This window comes from Rosa chinensis, chromosome 2 (genome assembly GCF_002994745.2).
Source record: "Rosa chinensis cultivar Old Blush chromosome 2, RchiOBHm-V2, whole genome shotgun sequence".
Taxonomy (NCBI): domain Eukaryota; kingdom Viridiplantae; phylum Streptophyta; class Magnoliopsida; order Rosales; family Rosaceae; genus Rosa; species Rosa chinensis.
The window spans coordinates 52385825-52399118 of record NC_037089.1 but is presented as its reverse complement, the minus strand read 5'-3'; the positions used below and the strand labels follow the sequence as shown (position 1 = coordinate 52399118).

Here is a 13294-nt window from a genome sequence, read left to right as displayed (position 1 = left end):
TAGAAGGCCCGGATGATGTTCCTTGAACCTCATAGATTCCACTGCGGCTAGGTGTACTCTCCTTGTTATGCACTTGTTGTCTCCTTGCATCATGATCATCCCAATGAAGGGAATTAAGTGAAAGTTCTTCATATGTGTCCCAAGCGGCATCGGGAAGCTTGCTTGCAATAGTTCCACCACTAAAAGTGTCAACTCTTTGTCTTTGGTCCGCCATCAATCCTCTATAGAACTTGTCCACAAGAAACCACTTCTCTAACCCATGGTGAGGACATGACATCTCAAGATCCTTAAAGCGCTCCCAACACTCATGAAAACTCTCTTGAGGGTGTTGTCTAAATGCAATTAGCTCATCTCTAACATTGGAAGTTCTTGAAGGAGGATAGTACTTTCCTAAGAAAGTTTCTTGCATCTCAACCCATGTACGTATTGATCTAGGAGGCAACTTGCTCAACCACTTTCTTGCATGGTTCTTGAGTGTGAAAGGAAATAATCTAAGCTTCAAACCATTAGAAGTGAGACCATTAGGTTGAACAGTAGTACACACTTGCTCAAACTCCGCAATGTGGTCATAAGGGTTTTCCAAGGCCATGCCATTAAATGTGGGTAGAATGCTCAAGGTAGTTGGCTTGATCTCAAAGGGATGCTCACATGGAGGGAGTACAATGCAAGAAGGGTGATCAACAATAGTGGGGCTAGTGTACTCCCTCATGGTCTTGCCTTGAGGAGGATTTTGTGCATCTCCCATGTTGACTTCTCCTTGTGAATATCTTAGAGGTACTCTCTCTTGATCAAGACCTCGAGGTGGAGCACTCTCGGTCACTAATGGCCTTCGGATCCTCCTTCTTGGTCTCCCTCTAGTATCCTCACTCAATACCCTTCCGCTTCTAAGCGTGATCGGTTGATATGAAGAAGATGCTTCGTTCATACACCTAGGAACAAAAATGAGACCACGTAATGAGTACTCAAAAATTCACAAAATAGGCAATGAGAATCAAATTTCACTTTTTTTTTTTTTTTTTTCAATGAATGAGAGGGGTTAAGAAGAGAAAGTAAGGCAACAATTAAAAAAGAAAATAAAATAACAAAAGCAAAGAAATGATGAAAACCAACAACTCAAGAAATTAACGACTAAGTAGGAAACCTAATAAAAAAAACTAGCAAATAAGTCAAGGCAAGTGACGATCGCTATCGATGCTCATGTCTTACATGTACTACGAAGTAATACAAGGCCCGTCACTTCGATAGAAATAATCACAATGTCTCAACAAACAAACACACAAGTAGGAAATAATCTAAATAAGAAAAGCAAAATAAAGAAACAGTTTTTTTTTTTTTTTTTTTTAATCTAAACAAACAAAGAAAAATTAACTGAAACTAAGAAAATTACGCAAGTGACCTAACAACCAAAAACCAAGGGATTAAAGCTACTACACTTTAATCCCCGGCAACGGCGCCATTTGATTTGTGTGCTTAAGTGCAACTTACGCGCAATAAGGGCACGGTCATCAAAGAAGTGGGAATTATTTAGACCCGAAATTATCGTACCACGGGGATTGAAAAGCTAACTTCAATCCTTGGTTATGCCGATTACTAAGTCACTAACAATTAACAAAGAACCTAGAAAAATAGCCCCAAACTATTTACATGCCCGGCTCGGAACAACCAAGCCTAAAATTGGTCAAGAGAACCACAAATAAATGCGGAAACCCACAACCAAGTGGTATTGACAATGAAAGTGGTTTATGAAATTTGATTTTGATTGCGAAAAATAAAATTAACAATTGAAAATTAAAATTAAAATTAAAGATAATAGAAACTAATCAAGAAATGGAAATTAGGTCACTAGGGTATCCTCCTAGCCAAATCTAATGCATAAATATGCTCCGACAATGGTCATTCAATTTATTATGGCATCAAGAATCGTACCCAAGGCTTTTCAAGGCTCATGGGTCAATAGATTTCTTAAAAGGTATTCCTACTCCGGATCAAGGGTCGTAGAAACTCAATTGGGACAATCTAGAGCCTTGTTAAGGCCTCTAGTTGCACCAAAAGGCGAAGAGTACTAGAATCAAGGTTCCCAAGCTAGCCAATACGGCAATCGAAATTGGTATTGTAACTAACCATGTTCTAAACAAGTGTCCTAGCCATAAATTAGAGAAGTGATTAGGTCCCCTGATTTTTTCTAGACATGCTCATCTACACATTGAAGAGTTAATCAAGCTCCTAAGCATGCATCTAAGCCAAATAATATAGATTAGAACATATGCCAAACACGAAATTGAAAACCATTAAATCAAAACATATTTATTACATTAAATCCATGCTAGGGCTCAAACCCTAGCTTCCTAAATAGACTACTCACAACCCATCCACAAATCAACAATAATATTCATCAATTAAAGAGGTAAAGGTGAAGAGGAGTGGAAAGTAACAAGATCAAGTCACAAATTGCTATGGAGCAATTATGACAAGCTTTGATTTATGGCTTTCCACTATACCCAATCTCAAGTCTTGATGTAGATAAGATCCCTTGAAGCTCCTTGAAATATTGATGAGGATTTGATGGAATTTTGGTGAGGTGAATCTTAGTGAGGAGGAAAATAAATCTTAGTGAGGAGGAAAATGGATCTTGGTGAGGTGGAGTGGATCTTGGTGAGGAGAAGAAATGGTGTGGAGGAGTGGTTTTGGGTGTGTTGGAGAAGAAGAGAGAGAGAAGGGTGATGGTATATGAAAATGGGGAGTGCGGCAGGTCTGGATTGAGAGGAATAAAGAATGAGGCTTGGTGCGGCGCTGTAGGTTGAGAGGAATAGAGTCGTGATTATGAAATATATATGGGTGTGGCTGGTTGTGATTGTCAGGAGAAAGAGTAGAGCGAATCGTGCGGCTGTGAAGGAAAGAAAAGAGCTACCACGTGTCAAGGCCAAAGTGATGGTGAGGTCATTGAATGGTATGTTAAAGAACACGTGCAGGCATGGCTAGCTTTCTCTCACGTCCATGTATGGCTAGCTTAATTAAGCACAATGTTAATTAAGCACAATGTTAATTAAGCTTAACCAATAAACGGCAAATTTTCAATTCTCCTTTCTACAATTTTCTTTTGCGCTCCTTTGGATTGTCATAAGACATTTGCGCACATGTCGTCGTCTTCCATGAATTTTTCTCCATTTTTACAACTCCGCTTATTTTCTACAAAATAAATAAAAGTGAATTAATTACATAATAATTGACTTGAGGATTAACTTATTTCTGGTGTTTTAGATACAATTACATGCATAAAAATGCGTATAATCACCCCGCCAGCCCTGTACTCTTAAATCACAGCTCCAATCACACCCCTCCATCCTCTCCTTCTTCCCGACATGCAATACCACCTCCACACCATCCTCACCTGCAACTTCATCGGTTTAGCCGACAACTTCAGCTTCTAGCCCAACTTCGATCAGAGGCAATTTTCGGCAGACAAAGATTAACAACTTCGGCCTCAACACCATCCTCACCTGCAGAAAATTCGAGCTGTTCTTATTCACCAGCTTCGCCACTCTTCTGCTACCCACCATTGTTCCTCGCCGATTAGTAAACAAAGGACTCGGAGCCTACACCATAAAGAAATTGAGGCTCATGTTCTACGTGTCCTGCGCGGCCAATCGACGACCTTGCTGGGCTGGTCGTATCCAAGCCGGTCCTGCATGCCGTAGAATTGAATGGCGGTGTGGGCGACGAGCCTGATACTGCGATCCCTGGGGCCTTTGGTGGTGCAAACCTTGCTGTGGCTGTCCTTCCGGCCGGTGGCCCTTAGAATGTGGCCTTGAGCCTCCACGATTTCGCTAGCGGTGGGGGAAGAAGCAGTCCTTATCCCCAAACCCAATCGAGAAGCAGCGGAGGATGACGTTGTTGTGTAGTGGTGGAGGTTGTTGTGGTCAAGTCATTGGCGACGGCGGCGGGGATGAACTCGGAGTGTGCAGTGAAGCCTCAATGCACAATTTCAATTTGCTATAGGATTTGAAGTTGGGGGAACCAGAAACATCTGTGGTGCATGAAGGTGGATTGAGACGCAGCGGCGGTGAGAATCGGACGAGCAAGATGATTTGAATCTTGATGATTCAAATCAGGGGAAGAAGAAACCAGAAAAGAAGAAGAAGAAAGAAAGAAAGAAAGAAAGAAAGAAGAATAAAGAAAAAAGAAAAGAAAAGAAAGAAAGAATTTGAGGGTAAATCGGTCATTTTGTCTTCATTAAGTGACTCACGTGCAAAATTGGGAAAAATTCACCAACGGTGTCAGGACACTTAGGGACTTTCAGAATAATACCTGAACTTACAAAGTTATCAATGTGATACCTGGACTCATTTTTTCGTATCAATGTGATACCTACGGCCAATTTCCGTCATGGAGACGTTACGGAAATTGGTCATAGGTACGACATTGATACGAAAAAATGAGTCCAGGTATCACATTGATAACTTTGTAAGTTCAGGTATCATTCTGAAAGTCCCTTAAGTGTCCAGACACCGTTGGTGAATTTTTCCCTTTGGAAAATGGTTTTATCATTAGCTATTTTTATGAATCTTATGGTTGTGATGTTTGAGAATAGTGTTATTGGCTTATTACTCAAGTCATTCACTGACCGTGCTTTTTGGTCATTCCTCATTTCTTTGTGTTTGCAGGTTCTTTTAGTTTTTAGTTTCAAAAGAGTTTGGGTTGTGGGCAGTGGAGAGTAGGCTTTTCTTATTTTGGTCTACTCTTGTAAAAGAAAAGAACTTTTGTTTGTAAGTGTAAGTAGCACTTGGAATACTTTTGGGATCTAATTGCTAAATTAGTTCTGTTGGGAACACTTTCTGTACATTTTTATTTACAACAAATGTTCTTCCTACTTTAAATTCATATCTAAATTTTAAATTTAGCCAGTAAAAATGCTTTGGTTTAGTTTTGGGCCAAGTTCTTACAGAAGCTCTCTACCCTCCTAGGGTCGAAAGAACCCTTTTGAGTTTTAAAGATATAAGAGTCAATGGTTTTCATGTGGAAACATATTGTGAGAGTTGACAAGAGTTCCATTGTGTTACCTTTAATGACTACAGACGAAAACGAGTATTAGTAAACCTTATGTGTCGCTCTAGTGGGTTAGATGTAACCACTATTCGAGCAATTGAATCAAACAATATCATAAGAGATGATCTTTGAGATTTCGACACATATAGACTTTGGACGTTGAGGTCGTGACATGATGCTCTGTATATTAAAGACTTCACACGGAAATTCTTGAACAAAGAGAAGTAAGAATCAAACATTTATTCAAAGAGAGTAAGGCACCACCACTGCTCCTTGGGGCGCTGCCGCCGTACACCACCGGCCGGCTAACGCCGGCGTCTCCTACCTCCTGCGGCTTAAGCATGGCATTGACGCCATGAATGCTTTCTTGACTCCTCTCTCTACTTCTTAAGTCAATTGTGACTTTGTGGCTCAATTAAAATACTCATTGGTTGCTTCTAAGGCCTATTTTTAGTTCTGCAAAGCTTGCTTTTTAGCAAAATTATGATCTAGACAATCCTATGCAAAGCACACTAAAGAAAATATTTCATTCTTACAAAGAATTCAAGGTGATATTTGGGGACCTATTCAACCACCTTGTAGACCATTTAGATATTTGATGGTGTTAATTGATGCATCAACACACTGGCATGTCATGCTCTTGTCCACTAGGAATGCTGCTTTTTCCAAACTCCTAGCCCAAATTATAAAGTTACGAGCTCACCACCCAGATCATCCTATTAAGTTAATACACCTTGACAATGCTAGGGAGTTTACATAAAAACTTTTGATGATTATTGCATATCCCTTGGGATTGAAGTTGAACATCTAGTTCCTTATGTTCACACTCAAAATGGCCTCGCCAAATCTTCCATTAAAAGACTTTAAATGGTTGCCAGGGCATTGGTTATGCGCACTAATCTCCCTGTTTCTGCTTGGAGTTATGCCATATTGCATACAGCTATGCTTATTTGTCTGAGGCCTACTACCACTCAACTGGTTTTTGCGTCCCAGATGGTGACTAGGTATGAGCTTGATGTCTCACACTTACGCATATTTGGGTGTGCAGTTTATGTGCTAATTGCGCCGCCACAGCGTACTAAAATGGGTCTTTATAGACAATTAGACATTTATGTTGGATACGATTCTTCAACCATCATCTGGTATATAGAACCCTTGACTGGCGATTTATTTACCTCTAAATTTGTGGATTGTCACTTTGATGAGACAATCTTCCCCTCATTAAGGAGAGATCAAAACATAAATGTTCAATAGGAACGACATGAATTGTTGTGGTTTATCCCCACTTTGTCTCATCATGATCCTTGAACTGCACAGTCGATCTCTGAAGTGCGGAGAATTCTCGATCTTCAGAACGTAGCAAATTCAATGCTTGATAACGTTTACTGATATCGTGAAAGTGATGAGATCAGATATACCTACTTTAAATGTGCCTGCAAGGATTGATGTCCCTACAAAAAGAGGACATGATGATGTCCCTAATAAAAGAGGACATGATGTTGTCCCCTATATGGGTGATGTTATGGCTCAGGCCATACCTCTTCCAAGAAATCGCAGGAGGCCCACAGGTTCTATGGATTCTCACCCAAGAAAGAAAGCGAGTCTGGCACAACCCAATCCATTAAGAATCGACACTAATAATCCATCTCATGAGAATATTCCAGATTATGGTTATGTCTAAGAGACATCATTAGGGGATGCTCCAACGTCAAAACCAATTCCAGAAAATAGAGAGATCTCAATGAATTACACTAGTGTACATGAGACATTGAATAAAGATTCTATTATTCTTTATGATGCCTTTGCATGTTCTGTTACTCAAGGAATTATAGAACATGATGATATCGAACCTCGCTCTGTTAAAGAATGCCAACAAAGAGAAGATTGACCTAAATGAAAAGATGTAATCCAGGCTGAATTAGATTCACTAACAAAGAGACAAGTATTTGGGCCAGTAACGCTGACACCCCTAAGTGTAAAGTCTATTGGCCATAAATAGGTATTTGTTAGAAAGCGTAATGAGAAAAATGAGGTTGTAAGATATAAAGCGTGCCTTGTGGCTCAAGGTTTCTGACAACGCCCTGGAATCAACTACGATGAGACATATTCTCACGTCATGGACGTTATAACATTTCACTACATTGTCAGTTTGGTAATTTCTAAAAAACTTGATATGCAGCTTATGGATGTGGTTACTGCATATCTCTATGGGATATAGATTCAGAGATATATATGAAGGTCCCAGAGGGACTTCAATTACCCAAATCAAGTGGCTCTAAACTATGGAGTGCATTTTCAATAAGGTTAAAACGTTCACTATATGGATTTGAAACAATCCGGACGGATGTGGTATAACCGTCTAAGTGATTACTTGATTGGGAAGAGATATGTCAATAATAAATTATGCCCATGTGTGTTCATTAAAAGGACAAGTTCCAGATTTGCAATTGTAGCAGTATATGTCGATGACATGAACCTAATTGAAACTCTAGATGAGTTAAAGGAAACTACTAAGTATTTAAAATCTGAATTTGAGATGAACGATCTTGGGAAGACACGGTTTTGTCTCAGATTAGATGGGATCTTGATCCATCAATCAGCATATACTCAGAAAATATTAAGGCGCTTTAATGATCATAAAGTGAAGCCTATGAGTACTCCCATGATTGGCCGAAGTCCTAAACCTAGAAAGGATATGTTCCATCCAAAGGATGAAGATGAAGATGTGTTAGAGGCCGAAGTTCCCTATCTAAGTGCAATAGGTGCGTTATTGTACTTAGCACAATACACAAGATAGGACATCTCATTTGCTGTGAACTTGTTAGCTAAATATAGCTCAACGCCAACAAGCCACCATTGCCTGGTGTAAAGACTACCTTTCGATACTTAAAGGGTATGATAGATATGACTTATTTTATCCTTATAGAGAGAAAATAAAGGACGAAAGAATGGATTCTGACTCCATTGGCTCGAAGGCCATCGTCAACACAGCGTGCCACCGATTGGACATCAAGGAGCACAGCGCCGCCACACCCGGCCCCACCACCGTAGGTGGTGGCATCCTCCCTCCCTCTGTCACAATGATGGTGACATTTTGATATGGTTTGTTAACGTAGGGTATCTCTCTGACCCTCACAAAGGTCTCTCCCATACTGATTTTGTCTTTACCATGAGAAGCACTACGATATCGTAGAGGTCTACAAAATAGACCATTGTTACTACTTCTTTGAATCATGCAAAGATCATTGCTCTACATGAAACAGTGTGTGAGTGCATATGGCTTAGGTCCATAGTTGGATAGATTCGAAGAACATGTGATTTGAAGTCTACCATAGATGAACCTACATGCATTTATGAGGATAATGCAGCTTGTATTGAACAAATGAAATTATGTTTCATCAAGGGCGACAACACTAAGCATATATCACCCAAGTTCTTTTATAATCAGCAACAACAAACACTCAAAAACATTGAAGTAAATCAAATCCGATCATAATTAGCAACAACAAACACCAAGCATATTTACTAAGTCGTTACCTAAATCCACCTTCGAGAAGCATGTGCAAAGTATCGGAATGCGGAAATTATCCAAACTTCCACGATTGTAGTAATCAGGGGGAGATGTCGACATCAGAGGGAGGTATGATGTCTACATGTTTGATCTCGAAAAGCAAAGGACGTGTTGTACTCTTTTTCTCCTCCTCGATGTTGTTTTTGTCCCACAAGGTTTTTATTACTCGAGCAAGGTTTTTAACGAGGCAACATTTGAACTGTCATAACGTCATTAGTGACACCAAGTGTGAGCAACACAAGGGGGAGTGTTGAAGGATATTTGACTTTAGTGTGCCTTGTCAAACTATGATTACTTTCTATAGTTGTAATATGAGAGAATGTTCTAGACTCCTAGTTCTAGTTAGAATAGGAATCCTTGTACTCCAAAATTATGTATTTGTAATCTCTATATATAGGAATCTAGAACATTCTTGATATATCTTGCTAGTTCTAGTTAGAATAGGAATTCTATTATAATGAAAGACACACCAATTCTCTTTGCAATTTCTATTGCATCCTACATTCTTAAACAATAACGACTTGTAATTCAAACAAACGACGTGAATCAGTACAATTCAATGGAAAAGCTTTATGAGTTGATTATATTTGAAGAAACGAAATCAAGCAAAGTAAAGAGATTTGAGTAAAATGCTTGGTCTATCTTGAGGTAAAAGCAGAAGCAAGATTTGGTAAATTTATTATTTTCAGAGAAATACAAATTGAGATCTGTAGAAGGTACTGGCTGAACCGATCCACAGTCAAATGCAATTCAGTTGCACCACAATTAACCACACACAAGTTGCTTTTAAGCAGTTCATTATTAATGAAGTTCTTTTTTGATCAAAAACAAAAAGTTGCTTTTAAGAAGACTTGAAATTAACTTAACTGATACCTCTCCCTCCCTCCCTCCCTCCCTCAAATTCTCAAAAACTAAGACTCGTTGGCTTACTTAAAAATGTTGATTACGTTCAGAGACAAGTTTAATGGATGAGAGAAGTTCATTTGGAGATTGGGATAGAATTATTCCCATCAAAGAAAAAGAAAAAAAAAATCAGAGTTTCAACCGAGAATTTAATTTAGAAACCTGTGCAGCTACTGCTTAAAAACTAAACTAGATGTGTCTTTATAACATTTGTGCAAACTCTTAGGAGATATATAGGGGCAACTTTTTAGAAAATTAACGTACAGATCGAGCAAACGAGCTTGATGATTGAATACTAGGTGATTCGGATCAATTATAAATAAAGAAGTGGAAATTCATCAAATTATTCAATTAAGCAGGCACCATATGAAGAGATTAAACAAAGTCAAGACATGTCTTTGCAAACTGACTATATTTGAGAGACAGACGACGATGAGGAAATTAAACAAAGTCAAGACATGTCAACCTAATTTACAAAGGAGATTTATGTAAATGCAGTATATTAATGATAAACTGGCAATAGTTATCAGTATAAAGCAGATGCAAGAAAATCTAAGTAAAATTACTATCTTCAGAGCAATGCTAGCCAAAACGATACTGAGATTGCAGAATAACTTACCATGTCTTGGATATATGCATGTATATATATCCTAATATATACCACCACCGCCGCGATCAAATTTCAAGAACTGGCCGGATATGATAACCGGAGAGTAATACGGTTGGTGAAAAGTTGTAGACCGAAACAAATGATAAATATTAAGAGTTTAAGACAACAGGCTGGTAGATCCAACTTTCCCGTTATTATGTTAAGAAGACTTCTCGGGCAAAAAAACCAAAAAACAATATATCACAGAAGACAACTTGTGCTACAAGTTTGGTACAGAATATTACTATACATGCATGCAATATTGAAATACACACAAAACGTACTTTTTTAAATTTAGATTTCAGATAAGAATGATATCACGCCTGGGGATCGGAGGAAAAATTTGATGATAGAGTCAGTTTACCAAAAGCAAGAAAGAACGAAGGAAAAACTAAAGAAACTGCATTTTCATTTCATACCCATAACAGGGTTCCCAAAATAACATATATAGTCTTTTACAAAAATGTTATAATCTGAACCAGCTGTCAACTATTCATGTCAGAACCAAAACGTGTCCAGCACAGTGCAAGTGAGGAATGAACAGTAAATGATCTTATCAACTCCTCCCCCTTGAGTAGGGCCTGACCTCAGGCACCAAATGCAGGAAAATCTGGAGTGTCAGAGGATTCGTCACTTGGTGTGGCAGTAGGTGCTTCCAGTATGGCTAGGAATGGTTGTTGACATGAGTGGGTGGGAGTGTACTGCTCATCACAATTAAAGCATAAACCTTTTGCTCTTCTCTCACGTTGTTCTGATGCGGAAAGGATTCTGTGATTGCGATGGGTCGGGATTTTGGTAAGTTGTACTTGTGGTGGGTTAGGTGGTTGGGTGGTGGCAGGTGAGGACAAGTTATGATTGGCACGGTAAGGTAATGGGGAAGTGGTTGAGTATGGAGGATTGGGGCGAAGGTCGGAGGTCGACTGGTATTCGGAAAGCTTAGCCTCACAGCATCGTGCCAGCCTTTGTGCCTCTGTCAAAGTGAGAGGATTGAAGGTTTTGACATCGTTGCGGATTCCCGGTTTCAGGCCGCCCAAAAACATGGGAAGAAGATGATCATCGTTCCAATCTGGGGCTCTGCAGGACAATTTGGTGAAGGCGGTGATGAAGAGCTCCACTGTTGACGTCTGCTGCAGGTGGGATAGTGCAATCTTGAAATCATGATTCGCACCTGCGCCGAAATGGGCCAAGAAAGCCGGTACAAACTGCTCCCAAGTAATCAATGGTTGTCGTTGTTCAAACGAGTTCATCCAAAAACAAGCATCGGGTCCAAAATGGGAAGCTGCAATGGCCACCTTTTCTGATTGTGGTATGCGCTGGGTGCGCAAATACCTTTCGGCCATGGTGATCCAACCGGCAGTATCATCACCCGTAAATCGAGGTAAGTCGACTTTTGGGGGTCTGAAGAATTGGGGTTCATACTGAAGTGTGTGGTGAGCTTGGGTGTGGTGAGCGTTATTTGTGGTGGCAAATTGTGGTTGTGGAATTGATGAAATGGTGGAATATTGTGGTGGTGCAGATGGCAATGGTTGATGTGTGTGTGGATAGGACTCGGGAAGTGTAGGTATTGGTGATGTGAGAGCTGGGAAAGGAGTAGGAGAATTCAAACCTTGGCAAGAAGTGATTGGGGTTGTGATGGACCCAAATGTTATAGGTGGGATGTGGGCCGGTGTACGTGGTGGTGGAAGTGGTGAAAATGATGGAGTTGAAGTGGGGGTGGAGGGAGATGCCGAGCTAAGGGGTTGGTGTTGTCTAGTAAGAACTTGCATCATAGTGCTTTGCAAGGCTGCAAGTCGTGCAGTGATGTGATTTTGAAAGGATGTATGGTTATTGTTGACTGCGTCAATTGCCTGGTGGAATTCCTCTTGAAGAATGGCCAAGGAATTGTGAAATTCTGCCCTTTGTAAAGGTTCTGCTTCATCAGTTGGTTGATAAGAGGACGAAGCTAGGTGGGTACTTGGAGGAGGGGGTGGTGGTGGAACCAAGGCGGAGGTGACTGGGGTGGAGGAGGGAGCAGGAGCTTGCATGGTCCGAGCCATGCTCTGATACCAGTTGATAGAGTCAGTTTACCAAAAGCAAGAAAGAACGAAGGAAAAACTAAAGAAACTGCATTTTCATTTCATACCCATAACAGGGTTCCCAAAATAACATATATAGTCTTTTACAAAAATGTTATAATCTGAACCAGCTGTCAACTATTCATGTCAGAACCAAAACGTGTCCAGCACAGTGCAAGTGAGGAATGAACAGTAAATGATCTTATCACTTGACGCATCTAGGGTTTGCTGGGTTGCTCGTCCGGCGGCGTCCCTATGCCTACTTGGGCCTTTGGCTTTGGCGGGGTAAGGTGGCTGCTGCCAGACGGGTTTGGGCTATTCTCTAATGTGTTATGGTAGGTGTAGGTAAGGAGTTTGTGATCAGTTTTTCTTCTTGTTGGATGGCAGCGGCGGCAAATCCGATTGGAACACGAACCATGGGTTGGATCGTGTTGGCATTAGATCGGGGATGGAGTTCTCTACGGTGGCTGTGTAGGTGGTTTGGGGCATCCTCTAATGGATCTTGGGTGGAGGTTGGGTGGCGGTTTGCAGGTGGAGAGGGTTGGTGGCAGAGGTGGTTCGGGGCCGATCTGGGTTGGTGGTTTCATACTCAAGGTCGGGCGTCTTTGGGCGGTTGGCAAGGCTGGGGTTGCTGGGTGAGTGGTGAGTTGGTGGTGCACGAAGGAACTGGTGGAAGGGATGCTGCAGTTACTTACATATGTTTGGCGGTGAGAATTTCTGGGTTGCTGTTGGTGGCCTCAATGGGAAGTAAAGTTGATTGCATTAGTGTCTTTTCGGTTATTTTTAGGATTTTTTTTTTGTTGGTTTTTTAGGTCTGATAATAAGTCCCTACTCACTTGAGCTAGGGTTTGGGAGTCTTGTTCTTGCTGTGCCATTTTTATGGTGTTCTCCCCGGGGACTATTTGTTAAATTTTCGGTGCTTTCTGGTTATCAATGTGATGGTGAATTGCCCTTGCACGTGGTCTGGTTTTGGGACACGGTGTTGAAGAGGGTGAAGCAGTTCGTCTTGATGTTGGTGGCGAGGTCGTATCGTGATACTCGGGATTGGTTAACTTCTATTGTAGCCCGCAATTA

General features: G+C 40.6%; 1 non-coding gene across 1 annotated transcript; it reads left to right on the top strand.

Annotated features, from left to right (window-relative positions):
• Positions 1-254: 254 nt before the first annotated feature.
• LOC112191144 lies at positions 255-361 on the top strand. The gene has a single exon (XR_002932861.1). It is a non-coding gene; the product is annotated as a small nucleolar RNA R71 (small nucleolar RNA).
• Positions 362-13294: the final 12933 nt, after the last annotated feature.